This window comes from Sceloporus occidentalis, unplaced genomic scaffold (genome assembly GCF_023333645.1).
Source record: "Sceloporus occidentalis isolate IW3139 unplaced genomic scaffold, rSceOcc1.0.p SCAF_6, whole genome shotgun sequence".
Classification (NCBI taxonomy): domain Eukaryota; kingdom Metazoa; phylum Chordata; class Lepidosauria; order Squamata; family Phrynosomatidae; genus Sceloporus; species Sceloporus occidentalis.
The window spans coordinates 123,492,214-123,506,835 of NW_028316986.1; positions in this window are offsets into that span (position 1 = coordinate 123,492,214).

Here is a 14,622-nt window from a genome sequence, read left to right on the forward strand (position 1 = left end):
TTTGAGACCGTGTGCTTGAGACCGTGTGCTCGTTGCTGAAGGGGCGGAGCTTCTGTGAGTCACATCTGTGAGTCACAAGGGGACGGAGCTAGCAGACTAGCTTTATATACCAACTTCCAGAGCCTTCCAGAACAGTCCAGCCAGAGAGAGAAGGAGAGGAGCTGCTTGGCAGCCATTTTGAGACCGTGTGCTTGAGACCGTGTGCTCGTTGCTGAAGGGGCGGAGCTTCTGTGAGTCACATCTGTGAGTCACAAGGGGACGGAGCTAGCAGACTAGCTTTATATACCAACTTCCAGAGCCTTCCAGAACAGTCCAGCCAGAGAGAGAAGGAGAGGAGCTGCTTGGCAGCCATTTTGAGACCGTGTGCTTGAGACCGTGTGCTCGTTGCTGAAGGGGCGGAGCTTCTGTGAGTCACATCTGTGAGTCACAAGGGGGCGGAGCTAGCAGACTAGCTTTATTTACCACCTTCCAGAGCCGCGCGCCTAACGGCGCGCAAATTTTTATTTTCTTTAACTCAACAACTCTGCTCAAGTGGCATCAGGTTAGAATCACATATTGAAACAGAACCTTCCCTTTAAGTGTAAGATAGGAGCCAGTACTTACCTTTAAAGAAGTATTCCCAGTAGATTGACTGTTATATTTATTACTAAAGACTTTCCAGCATGGACAACGAGGGATCTGCCGCAGTCACCTGCAACTCTTGTGGGATGTTTCTCTTCTTGCCTACAGAAGTGGAGAACTTCACATGCACCAAGTGCAAGTTGGTAGCACTCTTGGAGGAGAAAGTGCAGCAGCTGGAGTCCAGAGTAGCTACACTTCAGCAGATTAGGGAACAAGAGGATTTCCTGGACTCAATAGAACTAACCATCTTGGATGAGTACCACGCAGAGGAAGATGCTAGGGTGGAAGAGGTCACTTGCCAAACAGAGGAGGCAGACAGCTGGAGGAATGTCACAAAGAGAAGTAAGCCAAGAAGGAATTGTTCGGGGAGCTTGCAGCTAGAGAATCGATTCGAAGCTCTTTCCCTTATCAAGGAGGATGAAGTAGAGCAGTATGGACAGACTTCAGGGACAGAGCAGGGGAGCCTGAGAGTCCCACCCGAGGGAACAGTCGCTGCTAAGCCTCGGAGGAGGCGTGTGGTCGTAGTGGGGGACTCCTTGCTGAGGGGTACAGAAGCAGTGATTTGTAGGCCTGACAAGATGTCTTGAGAGGTGTGTTGTCTTCCAGGTGCAAAGATCCGTGATGTGACAGAGAGGCTGACAAGACTGGTCAAGCCTACTGACCAAAACCCCTTCCTTTTGGTCCACGTGGGAACTAATGATACTGCAAGACACAGCATTCATTACATCAAAAGGGATTACGAGGCGCTTGGTAGGAAGCTGAAAGGAATGGATGTACAGGTTGTCATCTCGTCTCTTCTGCCAGTTGAAGGGCATGGTCCAGGAAGGGAGAGGAAAATAGTAGATGTGAACAACTGGCTTCGCAGATGGTGCCGCCAAGAAGGATTTGGATTCTTCGATCATGGGCTGCGGTTCCATGAGGAGGGACTTCTTGCAACAGACAGGTTGCATCTCACGCCAGTTGGAAGAAATGTTTTTGCCAACAGTCTCAAGAACTTGATCAGGAGAGCTTTAAACTGAGTTCCGAGGGGAAGGGAGACTATGGCCCTATACAGACAGCCAAAATAAAGCTGCTTCGAGTCACTTTGGAGGTATGGTGTTTACATGATGCATGCATCCTAAGAGTCCGGAAGCTGCACCGAAGCTGCACTCCAGTCCTTAGGACTGGACCGCGGCTTTGGTGCGGCTTCTGGACTCTTAGGACGCATGTATCATTGAAACACCATACCTCCAAAGTGACTTAAAGCAGCTTTATTTTGGCTGTCTGTATCAGGCCAATATTAAGGAAGGCGAAAGGGATGGCGAAAATAGTCAAACTGACATAGAGGAAACAAGGCAAACAGTGCAAGGACCCAACAGTGGGAGGCAAAAAAACTTGCACAGGCAGCGAGTAAAAGGGAACCATGGTCTGCGATGTCTCTACACTAATGCACAGAGCATCGGAAATAGGCAAGATGAACTCGAACTCCTAGTACAACAAAACAAATATGATATAATAGGCATCACTGAAACCTGGTGGGATGAGTCTCATGATTGGAATGTGGAAATAGAGGGGTATAACCTTATTAAGAGAAATAGGCCAAACAGGAAAGGAGGAGGAATAGCACTATATGTCAGAGATATTTACACCAATGAAGAGATCCTGGACATCAATCATGGAAGCCAGGTGGAGAGCATCAGGATAAGAATCAAAGGGGAGGGAAACAACAAGGGTGTTACGGTGGGAGTCTACTACAGACCCCCAAGTCAGACTGAGGAATTGGATGATATCTTTCTAGAACAGATGACCACACAGTCAGAAAAGAGAGATGTAGTAGTGATGGGCGACTTCAACTATCCTGATATTTGCTGGAAGTCAAACTCAGCAAAATCCTCAAGGTCTAGCAAATTCCTCACTTGCCTGGAAGACAATTTCATGATCCAGAGGGTGGAAGAGGCAACAAGTGGGTCAGCTATTTTAGATCTGATCCTAACCAACAGGGATGACTTGGTTGATGGGGTGCAAGTGGTGGGATCATTAGGTGGAAGTGACCATGTTCTCCTGGAGTTTGTAATACAGTGGAAAGGAGAAGCCAGGCAGAGTCAGACACGCATCCTAGACTTTAGGAGAGCGGATTTCAGTAAACTTAGAGAAGTATTGAGGGCGATTCCATGGTCAGAAATACTAAAAGATAAAGGAGTTCAGGACGGATGGGACTTTCTCAAAAGGGAGATACTGAAGGCACAATTTCAAACAGTTCCAGTGAGAAAGAAAAACGGGAGGTGTCTCAAGAAACCAGGATGGATGACTAAGGAACTTTCAACCGAGCTAAGTTTGAAACGGAACATGTATAAGAAATGGAAAAAGGGGGAATCACTAAAAAGGAATTCAAAGAAATAGCAGGCATGTGTAGGGGTAGTCAGAAAAGCTAAAGCGCAGAATGAACTCAGGCTTGCTAGAGAGGTTAAGAACAATAAAAAGGGCTTTTTTGGATATGTCCGCAGCAAGAGGAAGAAGAAGGAAACAGTAGGGCCACTGCGTGGAGAAGATGGCAAAATGCTAACAGGAGATAGAGAAAAGGCAGAATTACTCAACATCTTCTTTGCCTCAGTCTTCTCAGAAAAGGCAAAGGGTGCTCAACCTGAGGATAATGGAGCAGAGGACAGAATAGGGGAATTTCAGCACAGAATAAGTAAAGAGATAGTAGAGGAACACCTTGTTAATCTAAATGAATTTAAGTCTCCGGGACCAGATGAACTCCATCCAAGGGTATTAAAAGAACTGGCAAAAGTAATATCGGAGTCATTGGCAATTATATTTGAAAACTCCTGGAGAACAGGAGAGATCCCAGCAGACTGGCGAAGGGCAAACGTTGTCCCCATCTTCAAAAAGGGGAAAAAAGAGGATCCCAACAATTATCGTCCAGTTAGTCTGACATCAGTTCTAGGAAAGATTCTGGAGCAGATCATTAAACAGAGAGTCTGTGAACATCTAGAAGGCAATGCCATAATCACAAAAAGTCAACATGGGTTTCAGAGAAACAAGTCATGCCAGACAAATCTAATCTCTTGCTTTGATAAAATTACCAGCTTGGTAGATGAAGGGAATGCTGTGGATATAGTATATCTTGATTTCAGTAAGGCCTTTGACAAGGTTTCCCATGACATTCTTGCAAACAAGCTTGTAAAATGTGGGCTAGACAAAGGAACTGTTAAATGGATCTGTAATTGGTTGACCGGCCGAACCCAAAGGGTGCTCAACAATGGCTCCTTTTCATCCTGGAGAGAAGTGACCAGTGGGGTCCCACAGGGCTCTGTCCTGGGCCCAGTGCTATTCAACATCTTTATCAATGACCTGGATGACAGAATTGGGAGCATACTTATCAAATTTGCAGATGACACCAAATTAGGGGGAATAGCTAATACCCCTGAGGACAGGATCAAGATTCAAAATTACCTGAACAGACTAGAAAGCTGGGCCAAAGCTAACAAAATGAAATTCAACACAGAGAAATGTAAGGTATTGCACTTAGGGCGGAAAAATAAAATGCACAGATATAGGATGGGTGACACCTGGCTGAATGAAACTACGTGTGAAAGGGATCTAGGAGTCCAAGTAGACCACAAGTTGAACATGAGTGAACAGTGTGATGCGGCAGCTAAAAAGGCCAATGCTATTTTAGGCTGCATCAATAGAAGTATAGTGTCTAGATCAAGAGAAGTAATAGTGCCACTGTATTCTGCTTTGGTCAGGCCCCACCTAGAATATTGTGTCCAGTTCTGGGCGCCACAATTCAGAAAGGACATTGAGAAACTGGAGCGTGTCCAAAGGAGGGCGACTAAAATGGTGAAGGGTCTGGAAACCATGCCCTATGAGGAACGACTTAGGGAGCTGGGGATGTTTAGCCTGGAGAAAAGAAGGTTAAGAGGTGATATGATAGCCCTGTTTAAATATTTGAAAGGATGTCATATTGAGGAGGGAGCAAGCTTGTTTTCTGCTGCTCCAGAGAACAGGACCCGGAACAATGGATGCAAGCTACAGGAAAAGAGATTCCACCTGAACATTAGGAGGAACTTCCTGACAGTAAGGGCTGTTCGACAGTGGAATGCACTTCCTCGGAAGGTGATAGAGTCTCCTTCCTTGGAGGTCTTTAAACAGAGGCTGGATGTCCATCTGTCAGGGATGCTTTGATTTGGATTTCCTGCATGGCAGGGGGTTGGACTGGATGGCCCTAGTGGTCTCTTCCAACTCTACGATTCTATGATTCTAAGATTGGAACAAGCCTTTTTTGGTTTTAGAAAGATAGTATAGTTTTTTATGGCCCCAACACTGATCAGATTTTTTATGGCTTTTAGCATCAGGCGATGGCATTTTGACTTCCTGTACATTGAGGAAGCAATGAAATAGTCATGAAAATGGTACAGAAAGTATATCAGAGCACTTAAAAAAAAAAAAGAGCTCAGAAGACCCATAGGTCTGTTGAATTTGTTATGAAAGATGAAAGACAGACTGCAGTCTTCTTCTCACCCTTAAGCACCAATCAGCCAAGACTGAGGCTATTTGTGTCATTGTTTGACAAGATAGATATTGTCACTCGGGTGAAGCAGTGGTCAGGTTAATAATTAAGCTCAGACCACTGTCTGCTAAACCTATTGTCTTATGTAGAACAAGTATCATAATTGTATCTATGGGGAAAGGAGGAGACTGTCCCTGATGAAGGGACCTCTTTTATTACTTTATGTGAAAAAGACAAATGTTTTATCATTATCATTAATCTCTATCCATACTGAATTGAGTGTTTGTTTAAGAGTTTGTCACCAATCAAATTATCAAATTTTGTTTAGAACAGGCATCCACATGCCAGCGGTTTTGTTTATTTTTATTTAAAGTCTGCCTCTTGACCGATATAGAGGCTGACTGTGGCCTTTTGTCAAATTGTATTATATCTGGCCTGGCATCAGCTGAGAAAGCAGCCACTTTAGTTTGTAGATTGTCTTATCATAAGTTTATGTTTACCTGATTATGAGGGATCTCATAAAATCTTTAGCCCACATAAGGCTGACCCTCGAGATAATGATATAGTTGAAGCAGCCCTAATTGTCAAGGAGGATGCTGTTTATGACCTTTTAAGCACCACATCTGCTCTTTCATCAGTGTATGTATATATACATGTATATTTGTACGTGTGTGAAAGAGAGAGGGAATGTGTGTCTTGTCAAGCTTGAGTATAAATAGGAGAAAACCAGGGCTTATTAACAGACATAGAATTTAGGTGTATCGTGGCAGGTTTAACCCACTCTTTCCTGACACCTTCATGAAGACAGCTCTGATGAGTGTCTCTAGTATTTAAGGCCCTGGTCTAAGAAAAGTCACCTTTGCCTTGTGGCAAATCAAGAACATTTTTGTAGACTAATTGGAGTGGAGGGGTGACCTCGAAAATATTATTTAAGGATCTTAACCGCATTGTGTAGTAGCGCTGCATAATGGTCAGTCAGAAGAAGCCTGTCAGAAGGTGGAGTCCCTGCATCAGAGCCGTCTTCCTCTCTGAAAGGCTTGTTGCCATTGTCATATTTAGACAATATAGGAAAGTTGGGACCCTGTTGTCATTGTTCATTTGAGGAATGTATTATAGGAATAACCTTTTTTTAAAAATAAAAGATGGTAAGGTTTTGTTGTTATCCTTAGTCTCAGCTAAGAGACTTTATTGTAAACAATTTGTCCCCAGTAAGAGGTGGAAATGTCACATTTTGTAATGGGCATCTATGTGTCCGTTGTTTAATCAAATCTGTTGTTGTACTGGAACTGAACCAATTGTGGTCTTGGATTAAATTAAATCACATTTAGGCTAGTGTCTCCTGAAATAGCCACTATCTTTAACGATTTGTTAATGCTCTGGCAGAACTTTATTTTGATCGCAAGGTGATTTTTTGTTTGTTTGTTTTTAACAAATACTGTAGCCCACACATAGCTCCAGAAAAAATGGAAATAGCAGGGACAACTTTTATTGAGCATAAACTCTGGCAACTACAAATGGGATCTGTTGATTCCCATGACAAATTGAGATGAGATGTGTATATATCTATACATCTATATAATATTAACAGCTATTTGATTTGGTCTCACAATAACAAGCTATGGAGGCCATATGACCTTCATAAAATCTGTATGAAATGGAGTATTTGATGTTGAAGGCCCACACATGGAGGTGGGGGGGGGGGGTCCTTCCCTTGAGTAAGACCAGGATCCTCCAGCTTCAATTGGTCCGAGTTGTCATTAAACTCCAATATATTAACTGTCTTATACAATAATACCATAAAAACAAATACAATAATAATAAAAGATCATCAGACCCCAAAAGTCTAAGAGCTTTCAGGAGCTACTGAAAGGCCCTCGTTTTTATTTTATTTTATCAGATCAGATTCCTCTTCTGAGGAATGAACTCCAGTTAATATTTTCTTTTGTTTTAACAGAGGCAGACTGGAGCAGAAGCAGCATGCCTTTGTTCTTTTGACTTTGTGTCCTTAATCAAAATGGCTGCTGCACCTTAAGTTGCAGCTCTGCCTCTTATTTTAAAAAGGGAAGCACAATAAATAAACTGTTTAGACAAATTCCCCCAAAGGAGTGACTGAAACATCCAACTAAAGGATGATGCACCTGGCAAATTCTTTTGGTAACCCTCTCTGATCCCTTTAGTCCAAGTGGATCTTGGAGGAAGGAGAGGAGGAGGAGGAGGAGGTGGCAGTTGGTTTTGGAGGGAAACTCTCCATTTGCACTTTTGTGCAACTGAGGTCTCTTTCAAACTGGCAATGCAAGCCAGAAACAAACTCTTCACTTGCACATCTGTGCAACTGAAGTCTCTTTCAAACTGGCAATGCAATCCAGAAACCAACTCTCCACTCACACTTCTGAGGTAACTGAAATCTCCTTGAAAACTGGCAATGCAAGGCAGGAACAAACTTCTGGGGTAAATCTTAACCCACAAACATAGGATTAGAAGTAGGATCACCACTCATCTCTTGAAGTCTGCCTCCTCTCTCTCACTGTCCAGACCTCTTGCCAGGTTTGATATCTGCAGTGGGGCGCAATCTGGCCAAGGACAGGTGGTATCTCTCCTCCGGCCACACCAAGGTCCTCTCAGGTTGTCCATCCCACCACCCAAACCCCTTCTGGGGTTGGTATTCGTGGTGTGGCGCCATTTGGTTAAGGACAGGGAATATTCCCTCCTCCACTGTACCAATTTATTTCAGGATGACCATCTCACTGCGCAGACCCCTTGCCGGGGTTGGAGATTGCAGTGGAGTGCATCTGGTCTAGGACAGAGGGATCTCCCTCCTCTGGCTGCGCCTGGGCTCTCTGGCCTTTCAGCCCCTTCAGCCAGATGTGGCTGGGCTTTCTTCTTTCTTTTAATGCTTGAGTTGTGCCTAGTTGCCTCACAACAGAGCAATTTCTGGACGGTCTCTCCCTGCCTGGCTTTGTTTCAGCCATTAGAAAGTCAAAAGATAGAGCAAGACTAAAGAAAACATAAACTGAGGGATGGTGGGGGTTGCTCCCTTTGGTGGCATTGATTCCTTCAAGTCTGTTTTTCCTGCCTATTTCGGAGCAAGAGATGGAATCAACCGATGTTTCCACCTCCATTGCTGGAAAATTTATGATAATTTAAAAATTAAGCCTTTCTATGTTTTAGTTATGTTAGTACAGTCGTCCCTTCCCTTACACGGGGAATCCATTCTGCAACCCACCCCCCCCCCGCATAATAGAAAAAAAGCGGATGCTCAAGCTCCATCCAAATGAATGGTGCTCGTGCCCTTGGTGGCACAGCGGTGGTGCACGTCATTGTTTTTTTCTGGCACGCGGTTCCCTTCCCTCCATAATGTGAACATAACATTATGTTCACAGCTCATCATGTGCCTGGAATTTTTAATGAGATAGCTGGTTGTCTTTCCCGTGCACAGATGGAGAGGTTCAGACAACTCGCTTCAAGCGCCTCTGTGTCACCAGATCCGGTGCTACCAGTCCTTTGGAGTCTTGGCACCAAGAAGTAATATGGGTGACTGGCATGTCCCTTGCCATGAGCACCAAAAAGAGCTATGTTAAAGATGTTGATGAGTTTTTGTTATTTTGTAGGCGTGAGCGCCTGGGTGAGGAGTTACCGGTTCCAAGTTCACACATTCTTCAATTCTGCATGGCTTTACATAGCAGGGGACTTCGATCCCAGTCAATATGGACAAAGTTGTCCACACTTGCCTTTTGGTCTAAGGCCCAGGGCCTAGATGATTTCACTGATGATTTTCATATTCAGAAGGTTTTGGAAGGGTGGTCTAGAGAGAGCCAGATCAAAGTTGACACACATGCTCCTTTATCTCCCTTGATACTCAAAGGCTTGAGTTTCATCTGGCCCACCCTTTGCAATTCTTCCTATGAAGTTTCCCTTTTCCATGCTGCAGACTTGACTGCATTTTTAGGCCCCTCAGGGTTTCAGAACTGGTGTCAGCCTCTAAGCATGACAAGTCAGACAGGGTGTTATATCTAAGTGACCTGATATGTCTGGCCTTTATAATTCTAATGTTGTTCTTGTTTCATTTCCACAGCTTCATCTATTGGGCCGCCCGCCATGCCAAATGAGGACATTTTGGGAGTCACCTGAGACTGAGCAAGGCTGCAGTTGTCGAATGGATGGGCAAGTGTGGTCTGTGATGGCATGGCTTGATGCCTATTTTGTTTGGGGAGAGCTGTGGGCCTCTGTCTCATATACTGGTCATTCACCTTGGCGGTAACGATTTAGGACTGTTAAAGGGCAAGGACTTGACTTTGCAGGTTATCTTTGACCTTCCATCCATTTTGGATCATTGGCCTTCAGTTCAAATAATATGGTCAGCTAGAGTTTGGAGTTTAGAGTTCTGGGGGAGATCCTCGTTTACTTAATAGGGCTCGCCGAAGAGCCAATAATGAGATATCCGATACATACTGCATCCAGCCATTGTACTTGAGCGACCCGAATTATACAGGCCAGATGGAATTCAGTTAAGTGAGGCAGGTAACAAAATTTTTCTTGAAGATCTGCAAAAGGAGTTACAGGCTTGTTTGGTCAGCCTGGTGGGGGATAGGGGCTAAGAAGACGCTTGCGCCATATCCGTAGCTTTGATGGGGGAAGAATTAGTGGTCAGCTGAACACCTTTGGCACCTGCTTAGGGTGAAGGTTAGACCTCTTAAACTTTCTCTGTAGGTCTTGCGATGAAAGGGAGAGGAAAAGAGGCCTTCCTTAGGGCTAACCTGGGATATAATCCTCAATCAAGTCCTGTGAGTTGAGGGAGGAAATCTCAGGTTGGCGTTCCAGATGCGAGCTGGCTGTGGAGAAAACCAGTCAGTGGGTTTTCCATGGAGCTCAGGTGTTTCGCCTAGAGGAAGCTGAGGAGGCGGTCTGGGGAATAGACTGCCTGCCACAACTGCTCCCACTCCAGGTTGCTCCCTTCAATTTTACAGGTTTTCAAGAATACAGTTAAATAGATTAATTAAATAAATGGCCCATTTTCAACCCATGTATTTGTCTGGTCTCTTTATTTCAAGTTGGACAGCAATGAAAGTATGTGAACGAATTTCAAGTGGATGGTTTTTCCTCAAGTTTTCAGAGACATAATGGCTCATTAGATTTTATTAACACGATTCTTACAATATGCATTTATTTAATACTCCCTGTTTTTTTTAGTTTACACAACTGTTCTGCATGTGAAAAATACTGTTTTTCTGTGTAGAATCTTTGGAACGTACTTTCAAATTAAAGTGCATAAACTGAGGAGTTGTTTTTGTCATTCCCTGTGAAAACCTTTCCCAACAGAAACCACTTTTCTAGTGATTGATGACCAAAGCCTTCTTCATCCTCCACTTTTTGTCTTTGCTTCTGTTGGTGAAAATTGCCTTGTTATAGCCCTGCCCCAGCTACAGCATACCTAACTTGGCTACCCCTTAGGAAATCATATTTGATGTCTCACCTTAGCTTATCTATTTGGTATGCAAGTGTGGACCTTTTAGCCTGCATGCTCTGTTTCAGGCGGCACATGAAAGGATGATTGCACAAGAAAGTTGTTGGGGAATGTTTGTATAAGGTGCATCAGAGCACGGAAAAAGATATGGAGTCATTGAAAATTAGGTTAGAAGACCCCCGCAAGGCATTTTCAGCTTTAACATTCTTGTTCAAAAACAGGATATTTGTTTCATGAGAGATTGTTTGGAAAATGTTGAGAGGTTATTTGGAAATGTTATTTGCCACATTCTATGGTAAATTTTCTAGCTTTTTATATCATGTTATTGAAAATGAGAGGTTGGGGGAGCCCAACTGGGGAAAAATGCTCCACTGATGCACAAAATAAATTAGTAGATTATAAAATCAGAAGGGCCTGTTATGAAACAGATGACCTTCTACATAACAGAGTGATAAGTGAACTTTGCTGAACTCAAAAACTTTCTAGATGTAAAATAATGCCTGTGTTTAAAATGATAAGAAGCAGTGTGGTGGAGTAGTTTGTGTGGTTTGACTTGGAATCCAGGAGACCAAGGTTACATTTCACTCTCAGCCATGGAAATGCACACAGTGTCCTTGGGCAAGGCACACTCTCTCAGCCTCAGAGGAAGGCAATGGTAAACCTCAGAACAAATCATTCCAAGAAAACCCATTGATTCACTTTAGGGTCACCATAAGTTTAAAACAATTAAAAGGCACACAATAAGAAGATAATAAGATACTACAGAAAATAATACTACAAGCTCACCCCGTCATGAGGCACTTGGGCCTTGAACTGCCAACCTTCTGATCTTGCAATGATTTTATTCAGTTGGCATGTTAATCTCTAAGCTACCACATCCAATCCCACCACAATATTTACATATCTGTAAATCCCATACAGAATTCCAGCCACTGCTAAATAATCAATCACTAAAATATCCACTACACACACTTGGTGAAGATTTTGCTGCCATTTCTGGCCATTTGCAGAAATGTAAAGTTATGTTTTTATCAAATGGTTATATTAACTAACGATCCATAATAATTATTAATGTGACAAATTAATGATGTAATTCCCCTCTTAATGCTTTTTAAAAACTGATTTCTAATTTGAGAGCACAACAAATAATGCTGGGTAGTAATGAATGATCTTTTGAAAGGCTGAGCAGGGACAGCTCAGAAAACTGTTCCACATCCTAAACATCCATGTAAAGGTGATCCCAAGGTGACTTATTATTTGCAACATAAACAATATATCTCATATAGTGCATTGGATAAAGGTTGTCAGGTCTCTCTGCATCTTCAGAGAGCATTTTGTATCTAATTTTGTATGCCAGATTTTTGTAATTGTGCAAAGTCTGTTTGTCTATAAAAATTTATAGGATTTTATAGTGTGTTTTACTCATTTTAGTGTTATTTTGTGTTATTTTGAAATGGCCTAAGGGCTATTTATTATTATTATTATTATTATTATTATTATTATTAAGCTTTATTTATAAAGCGCTGTAAATTTACACAGCGCTGTACATACAAGCTTTTTAATTGGACGGTTCCCTGCCCTCGGGCTTACAATCTAAAAAGACATGACACAAAAGGAGAAGGGAAAGATGGTAGGGAGGGGGCCTCTCTAGTAGGATAATACATATAAAATACATAGCAATACAGGAAGTGATTCAATAAAACAGACAACAAAAGAACATCAAATAGCAAGTGACAATTATGCAATGCCTGGGAACGCTTCTCTGAACAGCATGGTCTTCAGAGAAGCGTTCCCAGGCATTGCATAATCAATAAACATTTCTTCTTCTTCCGTTTGTCTAGTTTTCAGTCAAGAGCTTCTCCATTTTTTTCCAGTGCTGCGCAACTTCCAAACATTTAGCATGAAACAACACAGAAAGTAAATCTTTACAAAATAAATTGCTGTTTCACCTTGAAATACTGACACAATCCCAAGGTATTCTCTATTCACTGTTGCTTGGTTTGTGAGATGACTAATTAAGCTTGTTACTTGATTCCCAAAACTTGGAACATTTGAGTAAGCAAACCAGCGATGAGCTGAAAATTCATATCCACCATATCCCCTCATGCACATAAGAGAAAGTTTACTGCATGTCCAAGGGGCATGAACGCCATGCCAAAAAAGACCTGACACACAGTACCTGGAGGTAAAAAGGCCACAATTCTTTATCGATTACAGCTGCAGTTAGTTAGCACATGTAAAGTTTATTGTTAATCTAATTCAAATTTATAGCGTTACAATGCTACAGGTAAACATTTTTTTAATGAGGATTCTCAAATCTGTACAGAATCAATCTATAAAATAGAAAGGATCAAATTCAGTTCCAGAATTATTTCCAGGATTATTCTGCAATAAGGGTAAAGGTATTCCCCACTGACAAGGTTGTCAAGTCATGTCCAACCATAGCGGGCAGTGCTCATCTCTGTTACTAAGCCGAAGAGCCAGCATAGTCAGAGACTACTCTGATCATGTGGCCAACATGATTGCATAGAACACTGCATACCTATTCATCTACTTGCATTTGCATGCTTTCCAACTGCTAGGTTGGCAGAAGCTGGGACTAGTGACTGGAGCTCACCCCACCATGTGGCACCTGGGCCTCAAACTGCCAACCTGCTGATCTTGCAATCAACAGAGTCACTGTCTTAACCACTTGAGCATCCCTTATTCTGCAATACGAAAACCAACACAACTCTCCCATGCAACCCTTGTGTCAAATGAAATTGACATACGGATTAGTGAGTATCTACCTATGAACCAGTTTGTCTTTAATATTTAATGTTAATGCATTAGCAACAATACTAATATTACCAAGCTCTGATTGTGGGTGAAGAGCTGCAGGAATCTATAACCCACCCTGTACACTCAGGTCCTCTGGCGAACATTTACTCCAGTCAGTCAGGGGAATAGGTTGGCAACTGTCAGCCAGAGAACTTTTTCCTAAGCTGCCCCTGGACTGTGGAATGACCTGCTGGAAGAGATTCAACAGCTGAATAAACTGTCTGAATTTAAGACCACATTAAAGACCAGTCTCTTCCGGCAGGCTTATTCTGATTTTTAAATTGTGAATTTTAAATGAGAATTGTTTTACAATGTGCATGTTTTATTTGTCCTTTTAAACTGTTTCATATTTTAATAAAAGTGTTTTAAGTGATCTTGTGTATTGCTTACTTGCTGTTGTTCCCTGCCTCGATCCATGGGGAGAGGTGGCTAATTAATTAATTAATAACTATCACCATCATCTAGGCTCCCATACTGACCTAGTGTGCTCTGATGCTCAGGCAGAACTTTTACCTCCCTGTAGTCAATTTCCTTCCATTGGAGGTGATGGGAAGGGAAAAGGAGTAATGGGAAGACACTGTAACAGCCACTTTCCTCTTTCCCTGGTCCCCAAATGGCAGCAGGTCTCTGGTGGGTTCATTGTGGCTCTTCTTTGCCTCACCTCCAGAGACTGCAATACGTTGCCCATTGCTTAGCTGCCACATGTGCTTCTTTCCTCCCAAACCTTTGGACACTTTCTTCCCAGAGAAAACAAAGAGCTGCTCCATGAAGCCCATCTAGTTTCTAGCAGATCTCCTTTTCCTGAGGTAGTGTGTGTGTGGGGGGAAAGAGTCCCTGTGCTGTGCCATGATTTATAAGTTATGATTCATTTTAAAAATTCCAGCATATTTCCCTTTAACTTAGAGCAAAATCTCTTCCCTCAGCTCCAGGTTGCAAATATTTATTAAGAAGACTTGGGATCAAGAAGGAATATAGGTCATCATTCATAAAAGAGAGAAGGAGTCTTCAAGAAGATACTGAAAAAGCAACATTTGGCATTATATTTTCTTCTTTTATCTTTTAAATTTGCTTCTCAGCCTCTCTGAGATATATTCTTAATACTATACCAGAGTCACATACCTTCAAAGATTTCACAGATGAAATCAGGACACATGTGGTCAAGTACCATCAGTACATGGAAAAGATAACAAAAGTTATTAATGAGGAAGAAGACAGAAGCAGAGAG